At 44.6% G+C, this 15,425-nt stretch overlaps 11 non-coding genes across 11 annotated transcripts; all 11 read right to left on the bottom strand.

The window, feature by feature from the left end:
- Nucleotides 1–275: 275 nt before the first annotated feature.
- Nucleotides 276–466, bottom strand: LOC141203838 (U2 spliceosomal RNA). Its single transcript, XR_012274862.1, has one exon. It is a non-coding gene; the product is annotated as a U2 spliceosomal RNA (small nuclear RNA).
- A 1,115-nt stretch (nucleotides 467–1,581) lies between these two features.
- Nucleotides 1,582–1,774, bottom strand: LOC141203217 (U2 spliceosomal RNA). The gene has a single exon (XR_012274346.1). It is a non-coding gene; the product is annotated as a U2 spliceosomal RNA (small nuclear RNA).
- A 2,411-nt stretch (nucleotides 1,775–4,185) lies between these two features.
- Nucleotides 4,186–4,376, bottom strand: LOC141203788 (U2 spliceosomal RNA). The gene has a single exon (XR_012274814.1). It is a non-coding gene; the product is annotated as a U2 spliceosomal RNA (small nuclear RNA).
- Nucleotides 4,377–5,491: 1,115 nt separating this feature from the next.
- On the bottom strand, nucleotides 5,492–5,682 carry LOC141203452 (U2 spliceosomal RNA). Its single transcript, XR_012274496.1, has one exon. It is a non-coding gene; the product is annotated as a U2 spliceosomal RNA (small nuclear RNA).
- Nucleotides 5,683–6,794: 1,112 nt separating this feature from the next.
- Nucleotides 6,795–6,985, bottom strand: LOC141203455 (U2 spliceosomal RNA). The gene has a single exon (XR_012274498.1). It is a non-coding gene; the product is annotated as a U2 spliceosomal RNA (small nuclear RNA).
- Nucleotides 6,986–8,100: 1,115 nt separating this feature from the next.
- LOC141203456 (U2 spliceosomal RNA) lies at nucleotides 8,101–8,291 on the bottom strand. The gene has a single exon (XR_012274499.1). It is a non-coding gene; the product is annotated as a U2 spliceosomal RNA (small nuclear RNA).
- A 1,118-nt stretch (nucleotides 8,292–9,409) lies between these two features.
- Nucleotides 9,410–9,600, bottom strand: LOC141203457 (U2 spliceosomal RNA). Its single transcript, XR_012274500.1, has one exon. It is a non-coding gene; the product is annotated as a U2 spliceosomal RNA (small nuclear RNA).
- Nucleotides 9,601–10,715: 1,115 nt separating this feature from the next.
- On the bottom strand, nucleotides 10,716–10,906 carry LOC141203458 (U2 spliceosomal RNA). The gene has a single exon (XR_012274501.1). It is a non-coding gene; the product is annotated as a U2 spliceosomal RNA (small nuclear RNA).
- A 1,118-nt stretch (nucleotides 10,907–12,024) lies between these two features.
- On the bottom strand, nucleotides 12,025–12,215 carry LOC141203459 (U2 spliceosomal RNA). Its single transcript, XR_012274502.1, has one exon. It is a non-coding gene; the product is annotated as a U2 spliceosomal RNA (small nuclear RNA).
- Nucleotides 12,216–13,330: 1,115 nt separating this feature from the next.
- On the bottom strand, nucleotides 13,331–13,521 carry LOC141203817 (U2 spliceosomal RNA). Its single transcript, XR_012274842.1, has one exon. It is a non-coding gene; the product is annotated as a U2 spliceosomal RNA (small nuclear RNA).
- A 1,118-nt stretch (nucleotides 13,522–14,639) lies between these two features.
- Nucleotides 14,640–14,830, bottom strand: LOC141203461 (U2 spliceosomal RNA). Its single transcript, XR_012274504.1, has one exon. It is a non-coding gene; the product is annotated as a U2 spliceosomal RNA (small nuclear RNA).
- Between the last annotated feature and the right edge of the window lie 595 nt (nucleotides 14,831–15,425).

Consider the following 15,425-nt stretch of genomic DNA (forward strand, 5'->3'; position numbering starts at 1 on the left):
AAATGCTTGCCTAATATGTCTGTTTATCCAAAAGGAAGTAAAAAGGGAGAGCTAGAAAGATAGCATTGCATCACATTACATGGCAATGCAATGCACAGTTGCTGAAGTTGAACCAAAATGAGCTTGTAATCTGGCTTCTGCAACTTTGAACATGAAAAATCCAATGAGGAGAAGAAAAGCAAAGCCAAAGAGTCCATCCCAAAATCCGACAAACAAGCAAAATGAACAAAAAACATTGAATTCAATTCTTTCTGATTTTAGAAACTGCATTAAAGAAGGGGTGCACCGGTCCTGGAGATACTGCAATACCAGGTCAATGCGTGGAGTGGACAGAGCAAGCTCTTTTTCCATCTCCCTGTTCTAAAAATCCATTTAATATATGGTCCCCAGATAGGGGACGTATCAGATATTAAACTGATAAGGACAGATACTACACTTGATCTTAGCCAAAAGGCCGAGAAGCGATAACCAGAATTGGTTTCAAACTACGGAGCCACCCAAGGATCCTGAAAAGTCCATTTGTGGAGATGAGCTCCTGGACTCCCGTTAAGAAGACATGTTGTCAACCTCTAGATCCCTTACATGCCTGCACTTTTCAGCTTGCTGCTGCTGCAATCCACGCGTTTTAGATCTGCATAACTCCACCTCTTTAAACACAGCACCTTCACCCCCTGCTGTTCCCACCCGCCTCAACACCGTTGGAAGGGAGGAGAACCAATTAAGGCGGGGGGTGGGGTGGAACAAGCAGCTGTCTACCCTTAGCAGGAGGGCTCCTGATTACATACCTCTCCTGCTGCTGCTGCTGCTGGCTGTCCAGCAGCAGACTGAAGGTGGCTGCTGCTGTGCACAGGTATATAAAGGCTCAGAGCCTATTATGACACGCGCAGCCAGCGTTCCATTGCCACATTCCATCTACTGCAGGCAGGATACCTGGCTGGCTGAATGTCGCTGAGAAGCTCACAGAGACCGCCATAAGCAACAGTTTAACAGAATGCCACAGACTAATCAACCAAACTTTTTGGGTTGGGTTCTCTTTTATAGTCTGCAGGCATTAAATGAAAGAAGTCAGTGTTCCAGCAGAGGGAGACAACGTTTCAGAAAAGGCATTGTAGCAAACCAAAAAAGAAATTTTAAGCGCAGCAGAGTAACCAGCGCACATACCTGTTAGCTCAGGTGAGTTTAAAAGGCTGCTGTTGATAACAAGGGCATTTGCTAAATAGATGGTGTGTGTGCAACAATATACTGAAAGGTCAATTATATTGTGCAGCTTATCTCACCACCTGTAGTTATTTAGGTGAAAGCTCCAAAATGCTTGCCTAATATGTCTGTTTATCCAAAAGGAAGTAAAAAGGGAGAGCTAGAAAGATAGCATTGCATCACATTACATGGCAATGCAATGCACAGTTGCTGAAGTTGAACCAAAATGAGCTTGTAATCTGGCTTCTGCAACTTTGAACATGAAAAATCCAATGAGGAGAAGAAAAGCAAAGCCAAAGAGTCCATCCCAAAATCCGACAAACAAGCAAAATGAACAAAAAACATTGAATTCAATTCTTTCTGATTTTAGAAACTGCATTAAAGAAGGGGTGCACCGGTCCTGGAGATACTGCAATACCAGGTCAATGCGTGGAGTGGACAGAGCAAGCTCTTTTTCCATCTCCCTGTTCTAAAAATCCATTTAATATATGGTCCCCAGATAGGGGACGTATCAGATATTAAACTGATAAGAACAGATTTTTTTTTTTTCAATTGAATGCGTCAGAAGACGCGACATAAATTAAATTCCATTTGCATGGATAACCAAAAAATGTCGCCTACGCCTTCATCATCCGAATTCAACTTTTTGTTTTTTTTAAGAAAATTTAATGATAATTAATAAATAAAACATAACATAACATATCCTTACGTCAACAACAAAAAACTTCCAACAAAAACATCAACTCAACATTTTTCTTCTTCCACGTTTCTTCTTCCTCCATGACATGTCCAACAATTTCCAGTCAAAACCTTGCAGCAATATCTTTTCATCTTCTTCACCTTCAGCACTGGTATCAACACAATCCTGCATTACTTTCTCTTTTCCCTTATCATCCACCTTCCTTTTTTCCTTAACGTCTTTACTTCTAGGTACTCTCTCCAGTCTGCAAAACATAGAGTCCCCAACTCCTGAGAACTCCTGCTTCTCTCCCACAAACTCCTTCTTATTTTCAACTACTTGTATATCTTTGTCTTCTTTCTCTTTACAATCTTCAAACGATTCTTCAAATATCTTTTTCCCTTTCTCCTCTTTTTTCCCACCTTCCTCATAACAAAATCCAGGTTTCCCGTTATCAATTCTTCTTTTACCATTTTCCACATAACTGAATCCACATTTACCATTTATAACAATCCTTCCTAAACTTAGTTCATTTTGTCCATTTTCCCAAACTAGGAAACTTCTCTTCCCATTCCAGACTCCCACTTTATTTAAGTAGTCCTTCTGGAATTTTACCAAAATACTCCATGGCTTCAAAAACTCCATCACTTCCTCCATCTCTACAAAGGGGTCATCCATACAGATAACCACCTTTTTCGGCCTTCCAGCAAAAAGAGCATTAACGCCAATTTCTTTTCCTTCCCAATTCTTGAGAAGACAAATACACTTTTCTTCAGACTTCAGTGTTACGTCAAATACCTTTTTAAACTTGATTTCTTGCATACAAAAAATGTCCTCTTCAATGATCGTCCCATACTTGAACAGAATATCCAAGATCTGATTCTCCTCCAACGAAAAATCCTCCAACTCCGTCTTCACATAGAACCGTAAACAGTTCCTCTTCCTCGGCAACTCCATCTTCTTCCTCCAAAAGAACTGCCCCCCACAGCTATGTGTGGTGACACGGTGATCGCCTCTCGTTGCCCAGGGACTAATCCGACTCCCCAATAGCAGCAGGAGGGTGAAGCCCTGCCGTTAGACAAAGCGATCCCCCCAGGCCAAGGAGCCGGGTACCCTGGGCACCTCCTAGCCAAGGCCAAGGCAGCAACTGGTAGATCACTGCACTTGATCTTAGCCAAAAGGCCGAGAAGCGATAACCAGAATTGGTTTCAAACTACGGAGCCACCCAAGGATCCTGAAAAGTCCATTTGTGGAGATGAGCTCCTGGACTCCCGTTAAGAAGACATGTTGTCAACCTCTAGATCCCTTACATGCCTGCACTTTTCGGCTTGCTGCTGCTGCAATCCACGCGTTTTAGATCTGCATAACTCCACCTCTTTAAACACAGCACCTTCACCCCCTGCTGTTCCCACCCGCCTCAACACCGTTGGAAGGGAGGAGAACCAATTAAGGCGGGGGGTGGGGTGGAACGAGCAGCTGTCTACCCTTAGCAGGAGGGCTCCTGATTACATACCTCTCCTGCTGCTGCTGCTGCTGGCTGTCCAGCAGCAGACTGAAGGTGGCTGCTGCTGTGCACAGGTATATAAAGGCTCAGAGCCTATTATGACACGCGCAGCCAGCGTTCCATTGCCACATTCCATCTACTGCAGGCAGGATACCTGGCTGGCTGAATGTCGCTGAGAAGCTCACAGAGACCGCCATAAGCAACAGTTTAACAGAATGCCACAGACTAATCAACCAAACTTTTTGGGTTGGGTTCTCTTTTATAGTCTGCAGGCATTAAATGAAAGAAGTCAGTGTTCCAGCAGAGGGAGACAACGTTTCAGAAAAGGCATTGTAGCAAACCAAAAAAGAAATTTTAAGCGCAGCAGAGTAACCAGCGCACATACCTGTTAGCTCAGGTGAGTTTAAAAGGCTGCTGTTGATAACAAGGGCATTTGCTAAATAGATGGTGTGTGTGCAACAATATACTGAAAGGTCAATTATATTGTGCAGCTTATCTCACCACCTGTAGTTATTTAGGTGAAAGCTCCAAAATGCTTGCCTAATATGTCTGTTTATCCAAAAGGAAGTAAAAAGGGAGAGCTAGAAAGATAGCATTGCATCACATTACATGGCAATGCAATGCACAGTTGCTGAAGTTGAACCAAAATGAGCTTGTAATCTGGCTTCTGCAACTTTGAACATGAAAAATCCAATGAGGAGAAGAAAAGCAAAGCCAAAGAGTCCATCCCAAAATCCGACAAACAAGCAAAATGAACAAAAAACATTGAATTCAATTCTTTCTGATTTTAGAAACTGCATTAAAGAAGGGGTGCACCGGTCCTGGAGATGCTGCAATACCAGGTCAATGCGTGGAGTGGACAGAGCAAGCTCTTTTTCCATCTCCCTGTTCTAAAAATCCATTTAATATATGGTCCCCAGATAGGGGACGTATCAGATATTAAACTGATAAGAACAGATACTACACTTGATCTTAGCCAAAAGGCCGAGAAGCGATAACCAGAATTGGTTTCAAACTACGGAGCCACCCAAGGATCCTGAAAAGTCCATTTGTGGAGATGAGCTCCTGGACTCCCGTTAAGAAGACATGTTGTCAACCTCTAGATCCCTTACATGCCTGCACTTTTCGGCTTGCTGCTGCTGCAATCCACGCGTTTTAGATCTGCATAACTCCACCTCTTTAAACACAGCACCTTCACCCCCTGCTGTTCCCACCCGCCTCAACACCGTTGGAAGGGAGGAGAACCAATTAAGGCGGGGGGTGGGGTGGAACGAGCAGCTGTCTACCCTTAGCAGGAGGGCTCCTGATTACATACCTCTCCTGCTGCTGCTGCTGCTGGCTGTCCAGCAGCAGACTGAAGGTGGCTGCTGCTGTGCACAGGTATATAAAGGCTCAGAGCCTATTATGACACGCGCAGCCAGCGTTCCATTGCCACATTCCATCTACTGCAGGCAGGATACCTGGCTGGCTGAATGTCGCTGAGAAGCTCACAGAGACCGCCATAAGCAACAGTTTAACAGAATGCCACAGACTAATCAACCAAACTTTTTGGGTTGGGTTCTCTTTTATAGTCTGCAGGCATTAAATGAAAGAAGTCAGTGTTCCAGCAGAGGGAGACAACGTTTCAGAAAAGGCATTGTAGCAAACCAAAAAAGAAATTTTAAGCGCAGCAGAGTAACCAGCGCAAATACCTGTTAGCTCAGGTGAGTTTAAAAGGCTGCTGTTGATAACAAGGGCATTTGCTAAATAGATGGTGTGTGTGCAACAATATACTGAAAGGTCAATTATATTGTGCAGCTTATCTCACCACCTGTAGTTATTTAGGTGAAAGCTCCAAAATGCTTGCCTAATATGTCTGTTTATCCAAAAGGAAGTAAAAAGGGAGAGCTAGAAAGATAGCATTGCATCACATTACATGGCAATGCAATGCACAGTTGCTGAAGTTGAACCAAAATGAGCTTGTAATCTGGCTTCTGCAACTTTGAACATGAAAAATCCAATGAGGAGAAGAAAAGCAAAGCCAAAGAGTCCATCCCAAAATCCGACAAACAAGCAAAATGAACAAAAAACATTGAATTCAATTCTTTCTGATTTTAGACACTGCATTAAAGAAGGGGTGCACCGGTCCTGGAGATACTGCAATACCAGGTCAATGCGTGGAGTGGACAGAGCAAGCTCTTTTTCCATCTCCCTGTTCTAAAAATCCATTTAATATATGGTCCCCAGATAGGGGACGTATCAGATATTAAACTGATAAGAACAGATACTACACTTGATCTTAGCCAAAAGGCCGAGAAGCGATAACCAGAATTGGTTTCAAACTACGGAGCCACCCAAGGATCCTGAAAAGTCCATTTGTGGAGATGAGCTCCTGGACTCCCGTTAAGAAGACATGTTGTCAACCTCTAGATCCCTTACATGCCTGCACTTTTCGGCTTGCTGCTGCTGCAATCCACGCGTTTTAGATCTGCATAACTCCACCTCTTTAAACACAGCACCTTCACCCCCTGCTGTTCCCACCCGCCTCAACACCGTTGGAAGGGAGGAGAACCAATTAAGGCGGGGGGTGGGGTGGAACGAGCAGCTGTCTACCCTTAGCAGGAGGGCTCCTGATTACATACCTCTCCTGCCGCTGCTGCTGGCTGTCCAGCAGCAGACTGAAGGTGGCTGCTGCTGTGCACAGGTATATAAAGGCTCAGAGCCTATTATGACACGCGCAGCCAGCGTTCCATTGCCACATTCCATCTACTGCAGGCAGGATACCTGGCTGGCTGAATGTCGCTGAGAAGCTCACAGAGACCGCCATAAGCAACAGTTTAACAGAATGCCACAGACTAATCAACCAAACTTTTTGGGTTGGGTTCTCTTTTATAGTCTGCAGGCATTAAATGAAAGAAGTCAGTGTTCCAGCAGAGGGAGACAACGTTTCAGAAAAGGCATTGTAGCAAACCAAAAAAGAAATTTTAAGCGCAGCAGAGTAACCAGCGCACATACCTGTTAGCTCAGGTGAGTTTAAAAGGCTGCTGTTGATAACAAGGGCATTTGCTAAATAGATGGTGTGTGTGCAACAATATACTGAAAGGTCAATTATATTGTGCAGCTTATCTCACCACCTGTAGTTATTTAGGTGAAAGCTCCAAAATGCTTGCCTAATATGTCTGTTTATCCAAAAGGAAGTAAAAAGGGAGAGCTAGAAAGATAGCATTGCATCACATTACATGGCAATGCAATGCACAGTTGCTGAAGTTGAACCAAAATGAGCTTGTAATCTGGCTTCTGCAACTTTGAACATGAAAAATCCAATGAGGAGAAGAAAAGCAAAGCCAAAGAGTCCATCCCAAAATCCGACAAACAAGCAAAATGAACAAAAAACATTGAATTCAATTCTTTCTGATTTTAGAAACTGCATTAAAGAAGGGGTGCACCGGTCCTGGAGATACTGCAATACCAGGTCAATGCGTGGAGTGGACAGAGCAAGCTCTTTTTCCATCTCCCTGTTCTAAAAATCCATTTAATATATGGTCCCCAGATAGGGGACGTATCAGATATTAAACTGATAAGAACAGATACTACACTTGATCTTAGCCAAAAGGCCGAGAAGCGATAACCAGAATTGGTTTCAAACTACGGAGCCACCCAAGGATCCTGAAAAGTCCATTTGTGGAGATGAGCTCCTGGACTCCCGTTAAGAAGACATGTTGTCAACCTCTAGATCCCTTACATGCCTGCACTTTTCGGCTTGCTGCTGCTGCAATCCACGCGTTTTAGATCTGCATAACTCCACCTCTTTAAACACAGCACCTTCACCCCCTGCTGTTCCCACCCGCCTCAACACCGTTGGAAGGGAGGAGAACCAATTAAGGCGGGGGGTGGGGTGGAACGAGCAGCTGTCTACCCTTAGCAGGAGGGCTCCTGATTACATACCTCTCCTGCTGCTGCTGCTGCTGGCTGTCCAGCAGCAGACTGAAGGTGGCTGCTGCTGTGCACAGGTATATAAAGGCTCAGAGCCTATTATGACACGCGCAGCCAGCGTTCCATTGCCACATTCCATCTACTGCAGGCAGGATACCTGGCTGGCTGAATGTCGCTGAGAAGCTCACAGAGACCGCCATAAGCAACAGTTTAACAGAATGCCACAGACTAATCAACCAAACTTTTTGGGTTGGGTTCTCTTTTATAGTCTGCAGGCATTAAATGAAAGAAGTCAGTGTTCCAGCAGAGGGAGACAACGTTTCAGAAAAGGCATTGTAGCAAACCAAAAAAGAAATTTTAAGCGCAGCAGAGTAACCAGCGCACATACCTGTTAGCTCAGGTGAGTTTAAAAGGCTGCTGTTGATAACAAGGGCATTTGCTAAATAGATGGTGTGTGTGCAACAATATACTGAAAGGTCAATTATATTGTGCAGCTTATCTCACCACCTGTAGTTATTTAGGTGAAAGCTCCAAAATGCTTGCCTAATATGTCTGTTTATCCAAAAGGAAGTAAAAAGGGAGAGCTAGAAAGATAGCATTGCATCACATTACATGGCAATGCAATGCACAGTTGCTGAAGTTGAACCAAAATGAGCTTGTAATCTGGCTTCTGCAACTTTGAACATGAAAAATCCAATGAGGAGAAGAAAAGCAAAGCCAAAGAGTCCATCCCAAAATCCGACAAACAAGCAAAATGAACAAAAAACATTGAATTCAATTCTTTCTGATTTTAGAAACTGCATTAAAGAAGGGGTGCACCGGTCCTGGAGATACTGCAATACCAGGTCAATGCGTGGAGTGGACAGAGCAAGCTCTTTTTCCATCTCCCTGTTCTAAAAATCCATTTAATATATGGTCCCCAGATAGGGGACGTATCAGATATTAAACTGATAAGAACAGATACTACACTTGATCTTAGCCAAAAGGCCGAGAAGCGATAACCAGAATTGGTTTCAAACTACGGAGCCACCCAAGGATCCTGAAAAGTCCATTTGTGGAGATGAGCTCCTGGACTCCCGTTAAGAAGACATGTTGTCAACCTCTAGATCCCTTACATGCCTGCACTTTTCGGCTTGCTGCTGCTGCAATCCACGCGTTTTAGATCTGCATAACTCCACCTCTTTAAACACAGCACCTTCACCCCCTGCTGTTCCCACCCGCCTCAACACCGTTGGAAGGGAGGAGAACCAATTAAGGCGGGGGGTGGGGTGGAACGAGCAGCTGTCTACCCTTAGCAGGAGGGCTCCTGATTACATACCTCTCCTGCTGCTGCTGCTGCTGCTGGCTGTCCAGCAGCAGACTGAAGGTGGCTGCTGCTGTGCACAGGTATATAAAGGCTCAGAGCCTATTATGACACGCGCAGCCAGCGTTCCATTGCCACATTCCATCTACTGCAGGCAGGATACCTGGCTGGCTGAATGTCGCTGAGAAGCTCACAGAGACCGCCATAAGCAACAGTTTAACAGAATGCCACAGACTAATCAACCAAACTTTTTGGGTTGGGTTCTCTTTTATAGTCTGCAGGCATTAAATGAAAGAAGTCAGTGTTCCAGCAGAGGGAGACAACGTTTCAGAAAAGGCATTGTAGCAAACCAAAAAAGAAATTTTAAGCGCAGCAGAGTAACCAGCGCACATACCTGTTAGCTCAGGTGAGTTTAAAAGGCTGCTGTTGATAACAAGGGCATTTGCTAAATAGATGGTGTGTGTGCAACAATATACTGAAAGGTCAATTATATTGTGCAGCTTATCTCACCACCTGTAGTTATTTAGGTGAAAGCTCCAAAATGCTTGCCTAATATGTCTGTTTATCCAAAAGGAAGTAAAAAGGGAGAGCTAGAAAGATAGCATTGCATCACATTACATGGCAATGCAATGCACAGTTGCTGAAGTTGAACCAAAATGAGCTTGTAATCTGGCTTCTGCAACTTTGAACATGAAAAATCCAATGAGGAGAAGAAAAGCAAAGCCAAAGAGTCCATCCCAAAATCCGACAAACAAGCAAAATGAACAAAAAACATTGAATTCAATTCTTTCTGATTTTAGAAACTGCATTAAAGAAGGGGTGCACCGGTCCTGGAGATACTGCAATACCAGGTCAATGCGTGGAGTGGACAGAGCAAGCTCTTTTTCCATCTCCCTGTTCTAAAAATCCATTTAATATATGGTCCCCAGATAGGGGACGTATCAGATATTAAACTGATAAGAACAGATACTACACTTGATCTTAGCCAAAAGGCCGAGAAGCGATAACCAGAATTGGTTTCAAACTACGGAGCCACCCAAGGATCCTGAAAAGTCCATTTGTGGAGATGAGCTCCTGGACTCCCGTTAAGAAGACATGTTGTCAACCTCTAGATCCCTTACATGCCTGCACTTTTCGGCTTGCTGCTGCTGCAATCCACGCGTTTTAGATCTGCATAACTCCACCTCTTTAAACACAGCACCTTCACCCCCTGCTGTTCCCACCCGCCTCAACACCATTGGAAGGGAGGAGAACCAATTAAGGCGGGGGGTGGGGTGGAACGAGCAGCTGTCTACCCTTAGCAGGAGGGCTCCTGATTACATACCTCTCCTGCTGCTGCTGCTGCTGGCTGTCCAGCAGCAGACTGAAGGTGGCTGCTGCTGTGCACAGGTATATAAAGGCTCAGAGCCTATTATGACACGCGCAGCCAGCGTTCCATTGCCACATTCCATCTACTGCAGGCAGGATACCTGGCTGGCTGAATGTCGCTGAGAAGCTCACAGAGACCGCCATAAGCAACAGTTTAACAGAATGCCACAGACTAATCAACCAAACTTTTTGGGTTGGGTTCTCTTTTATAGTCTGCAGGCATTAAATGAAAGAAGTCAGTGTTCCAGCAGAGGGAGACAACGTTTCAGAAAAGGCATTGTAGCAAACCAAAAAAGAAATTTTAAGCGCAGCAGAGTAACCAGCGCACATACCTGTTAGCTCAGGTGAGTTTAAAAGGCTGCTGTTGATAACAAGGGCATTTGCTAAATAGATGGTGTGTGTGCAACAATATACTGAAAGGTCAATTATATTGTGCAGCTTATCTCACCACCTGTAGTTATTTAGGTGAAAGCTCCAAAATGCTTGCCTAATATGTCTGTTTATCCAAAAGGAAGTAAAAAGGGAGAGCTAGAAAGATAGCATTGCATCACATTACATGGCAATGCAATGCACAGTTGCTGAAGTTGAACCAAAATGAGCTTGTAATCTGGCTTCTGCAACTTTGAACATGAAAAATCCAATGAGGAGAAGAAAAGCAAAGCCAAAGAGTCCATCCCAAAATCCGACAAACAAGCAAAATGAACAAAAAACATTGAATTCAATTCTTTCTGATTTTAGAAACTGCATTAAAGAAGGGGTGCACCGGTCCTGGAGATACTGCAATACCAGGTCAATGCGTGGAGTGGACAGAGCAAGCTCTTTTTCCATCTCCCTGTTCTAAAAATCCATTTAATATATGGTCCCCAGATAGGGGACGTATCAGATATTAAACTGATAAGAACAGATACTACACTTGATCTTAGCCAAAAGGCCGAGAAGCGATAACCAGAATTGGTTTCAAACTACGGAGCCACCCAAGGATCCTGAAAAGTCCATTTGTGGAGATGAGCTCCTGGACTCCCGTTAAGAAGACATGTTGTCAACCTCTAGATCCCTTACATGCCTGCACTTTTCGGCTTGCTGCTGCTGCAATCCACGCGTTTTAGATCTGCATAACTCCACCTCTTTAAACACAGCACCTTCACCCCCTGCTGTTCCCACCCGCCTCAACACCATTGGAAGGGAGGAGAACCAATTAAGGTGGGGGGTGGGGTGGAACGAGCAGCTGTCTACCCTTAGCAGGAGGGCTCCTGATTACATACCTCTCCTGCTGCTGCTGCTGCTGCTGGCTGTCCAGCAGCAGACTGAAGGTGGCTGCTGCTGTGCACAGGTATATAAAGGCTCAGAGCCTATTATGACACGCGCAGCCAGCGTTCCATTGCCACATTCCATCTACTGCAGGCAGGATACCTGGCTGGCTGAATGTCGCTGAGAAGCTCACAGAGACCGCCATAAGCAACAGTTTAACAGAATGCCACAGACTAATCAACCAAACTTTTTGGGTTGGGTTCTCTTTTATAGTCTGCAGGCATTAAATGAAAGAAGTCAGTGTTCCAGCAGAGGGAGACAACGTTTCAGAAAAGGCATTGTAGCAAACCAAAAAAGAAATTTTAAGCGCAGCAGAGTAACCAGCGCACATACCTGTTAGCTCAGGTGAGTTTAAAAGGCTGCTGTTGATAACAAGGGCATTTGCTAAATAGATGGTGTGTGTGCAACAATATACTGAAAGGTCAATTATATTGTGCAGCTTATCTCACCACCTGTAGTTATTTAGGTGAAAGCTCCAAAATGCTTGCCTAATATGTCTGTTTATCCAAAAGGAAGTAAAAAGGGAGAGCTAGAAAGATAGCATTGCATCACATTACATGGCAATGCAATGCACAGTTGCTGAAGTTGAACCAAAATGAGCTTGTAATCTGGCTTCTGCAACTTTGAACATGAAAAATCCAATGAGGAGAAGAAAAGCAAAGCCAAAGAGTCCATCCCAAAATCCGACAAACAAGCAAAATGAACAAAAAACATTGAATTCAATTCTTTCTGATTTTAGAAACTGCATTAAAGAAGGGGTGCACCGGTCCTGGAGATACTGCAATACCAGGTCAATGCGTGGAGTGGACAGAGCAAGCTCTTTTTCCATCTCCCTGTTCTAAAAATCCATTTAATATATGGTCCCCAGATAGGGGACGTATCAGATATTAAACTGATAAGAACAGATACTACACTTGATCTTAGCCAAAAGGCCGAGAAGCGATAACCAGAATTGGTTTCAAACTACGGAGCCACCCAAGGATCCTGAAAAGTCCATTTGTGGAGATGAGCTCCTGGACTCCCGTTAAGAAGACATGTTGTCAACCTCTAGATCCCTTACATGCCTGCACTTTTCGGCTTGCTGCTGCTGCAATCCACGCGTTTTAGATCTGCATAACTCCACCTCTTTAAACACAGCACCTTCACCCCCTGCTGTTCCCACCCGCCTCAACACCGTTGGAAGGGAGGAGAACCAATTAAGGCGGGGGGTGGGGTGGAACGAGCAGCTGTCTACCCTTAGCAGGAGGGCTCCTGATTACATACCTCTCCTGCTGCTGCTGCTGCTGGCTGTCCAGCAGCAGACTGAAGGTGGCTGCTGCTGTGCACAGGTATATAAAGGCTCAGAGCCTATTATGACACGCGCAGCCAGCGTTCCATTGCCACATTCCATCTACTGCAGGCAGGATACCTGGCTGGCTGAATGTCGCTGAGAAGCTCACAGAGACCGCCATAAGCAACAGTTTAACAGAATGCCACAGACTAATCAACCAAACTTTTTGGGTTGGGTTCTCTTTTATAGTCTGCAGGCATTAAATGAAAGAAGTCAGTGTTCCAGCAGAGGGAGACAACGTTTCAGAAAAGGCATTGTAGCAAACCAAAAAAGAAATTTTAAGCGCAGCAGAGTAACCAGCGCACATACCTGTTAGCTCAGGTGAGTTTAAAAGGCTGCTGTTGATAACAAGGGCATTTGCTAAATAGATGGTGTGTGTGCAACAATATACTGAAAGGTCAATTATATTGTGCAGCTTATCTCACCACCTGTAGTTATTTAGGTGAAAGCTCCAAAATGCTTGCCTAATATGTCTGTTTATCCAAAAGGAAGTAAAAAGGGAGAGCTAGAAAGATAGCATTGCATCACATTACATGGCAATGCAATGCACAGTTGCTGAAGTTGAACCAAAATGAGCTTGTAATCTGGCTTCTGCAACTTTGAACATGAAAAATCCAATGAGGAGAAGAAAAGCAAAGCCAAAGAGTCCATCCCAAAATCCGACAAACAAGCAAAATGAACAAAAAACATTGAATTCAATTCTTTCTGATTTTAGAAACTGCATTAAAGAAGGGGTGCACCGGTCCTGGAGATACTGCAATACCAGGTTAATGCGTGGAGTGGACAGAGCAAGCTCTTTTTCCATCTCCCTGTTCTAAAAATCCATTTAATATATGGTCCCCAGATAGGGGACGTATCAGATATTAAACTGATAAGAACAGATACTACACTTGATCTTAGCCAAAAGGCCGAGAAGCGATAACCAGAATTGGTTTCAAACTACGGAGCCACCCAAGGATCCTGAAAAGTCCATTTGTGGAGATGAGCTCCTGGACTCCCGTTAAGAAGACATGTTGTCAACCTCTAGATCCCTTACATGCCTGCACTTTTCGGCTTGCTGCTGCTGCAATCCACGCGTTTTAGATCTGCATAACTCCACCTCTTTAAACACAGCACCTTCACCCCCTGCTGTTCCCACCCGCCTCAACACCGTTGGAAGGGAGGAGAACCAATTAAGGCGGGGGGTGGGGTGGAACGAGCAGCTGTCTACCCTTAGCAGGAGGGCTCCTGATTACATACCTCTCCTGCTGCTGCTGCTGCTGCTGGCTGTCCAGCAGCAGACTGAAGGTGGCTGCTGCTGTGCACAGGTATATAAAGGCTCAGAGCCTATTATGACACGCGCAGCCAGTGTTCCATTGCCACATTCCATCTACTGCAGGCAGGATACCTGGCTGGCTGAATGTCGCTGAGAAGCTCACAGAGACCGCCATAAGCAACAGTTTAACAGAATGCCACAGACTAATCAACCAAACTTTTTGGGTTGGGTTCTCTTTTATAGTCTGCAGGCATTAAATGAAAGAAGTCAGTGTTCCAGCAGAGGGAGACAACGTTTCAGAAAAGGCATTGTAGCAAACCAAAAAAGAAATTTTAAGCGCAGCAGAGTAACCAGCGCACATACCTGTTAGCTCAGGTGAGTTTAAAAGGCTGCTGTTGATAACAAGGGCATTTGCTAAATAGATGGTGTGTGTGCAACAATATACTGAAAGGTCAATTATATTGTGCAGCTTATCTCACCACCTGTAGTTATTTAGGTGAAAGCTCCAAAATGCTTGCCTAATATGTCTGTTTATCCAAAAGGAAGTAAAAAGGGAGAGCTAGAAAGATAGCATTGCATCACATTACATGGCAATGCAATGCACAGTTGCTGAAGTTGAACCAAAATGAGCTTGTAATCTGGCTTCTGCAACTTTGAACATGAAAAATCCAATGAGGAGAAGAAAAGCAAAGCCAAAGAGTCCATCCCAAAATCCGACAAACAAGCAAAATGAACAAAAAACATTGAATTCAATTCTTTCTGATTTTAGAAACTGCATTAAAGAAGGGGTGCACCGGTCCTGGAGATACTGCAATACCAGGTCAATGCGTGGAGTGGACAGAGCAAGCTCTTTTTCCATCTCCCTGTTCTAAAAATCCATTTAATATATGGTCCCCAGATAGGGGACGTATCAGATATTAAACTGATAAGAACAGATACTACACTTGATCTTAGCCAAAAGGCCGAGAAGCGATAACCAGAATTGGTTTCAAACTACGGAGCCACCCAAGGATCCTGAAAAGTCCATTTGTGGAGATGAGCTCCTGGACTCCCGTTAAGAAGACATGTTGTCAACCTCTAGATCCCTTACATGCCTGCACTTTTCGGCTTGCTGCTGCTGCAATCCACGCGTTTTAGATCTGCATAACTCCACCTCTTTAAACACAGCACCTTCACCCCCTGCTGTTCCCACCCGCCTCAACACCGTTGGAAGGGAGGAGAACCAATTAAGGCGGGGGGTGGGGTGGAACGAGCAGCTGTCTACCCTTAGCAGGAGGGCTCCTGATTACATACCTCTCCTGCTGCTGCTGCTGCTGGCTGTCCAGCAGCAGACTGAAGGTGGCTGCTGCTGTGCACAGGTATATAAAGGCTCAGAGCCTATTATGACACGCGCAGCCAGCGTTCCATTGCCACATTCCATCTACTGCAGGCAGGATACCTGGCTGGCTGAATGTCGCTGAGAAGCTCACAGAGACCGCCATAAGCAACAGTTTAACAGAATGCCACAGACTAATCAACCAAACTTTTTGGGTTGGGTTCTCTTTTATAGTCTGCAGGCATTAAATGAAA

This window comes from Phyllobates terribilis, unplaced genomic scaffold, assembly GCF_046119375.1.
Source record: "Phyllobates terribilis strain yellow unplaced genomic scaffold, ASM4611937v1 Scaffold_124__1_contigs__length_5142088, whole genome shotgun sequence".
NCBI classification, from domain to species: domain Eukaryota; kingdom Metazoa; phylum Chordata; class Amphibia; order Anura; family Dendrobatidae; genus Phyllobates; species Phyllobates terribilis.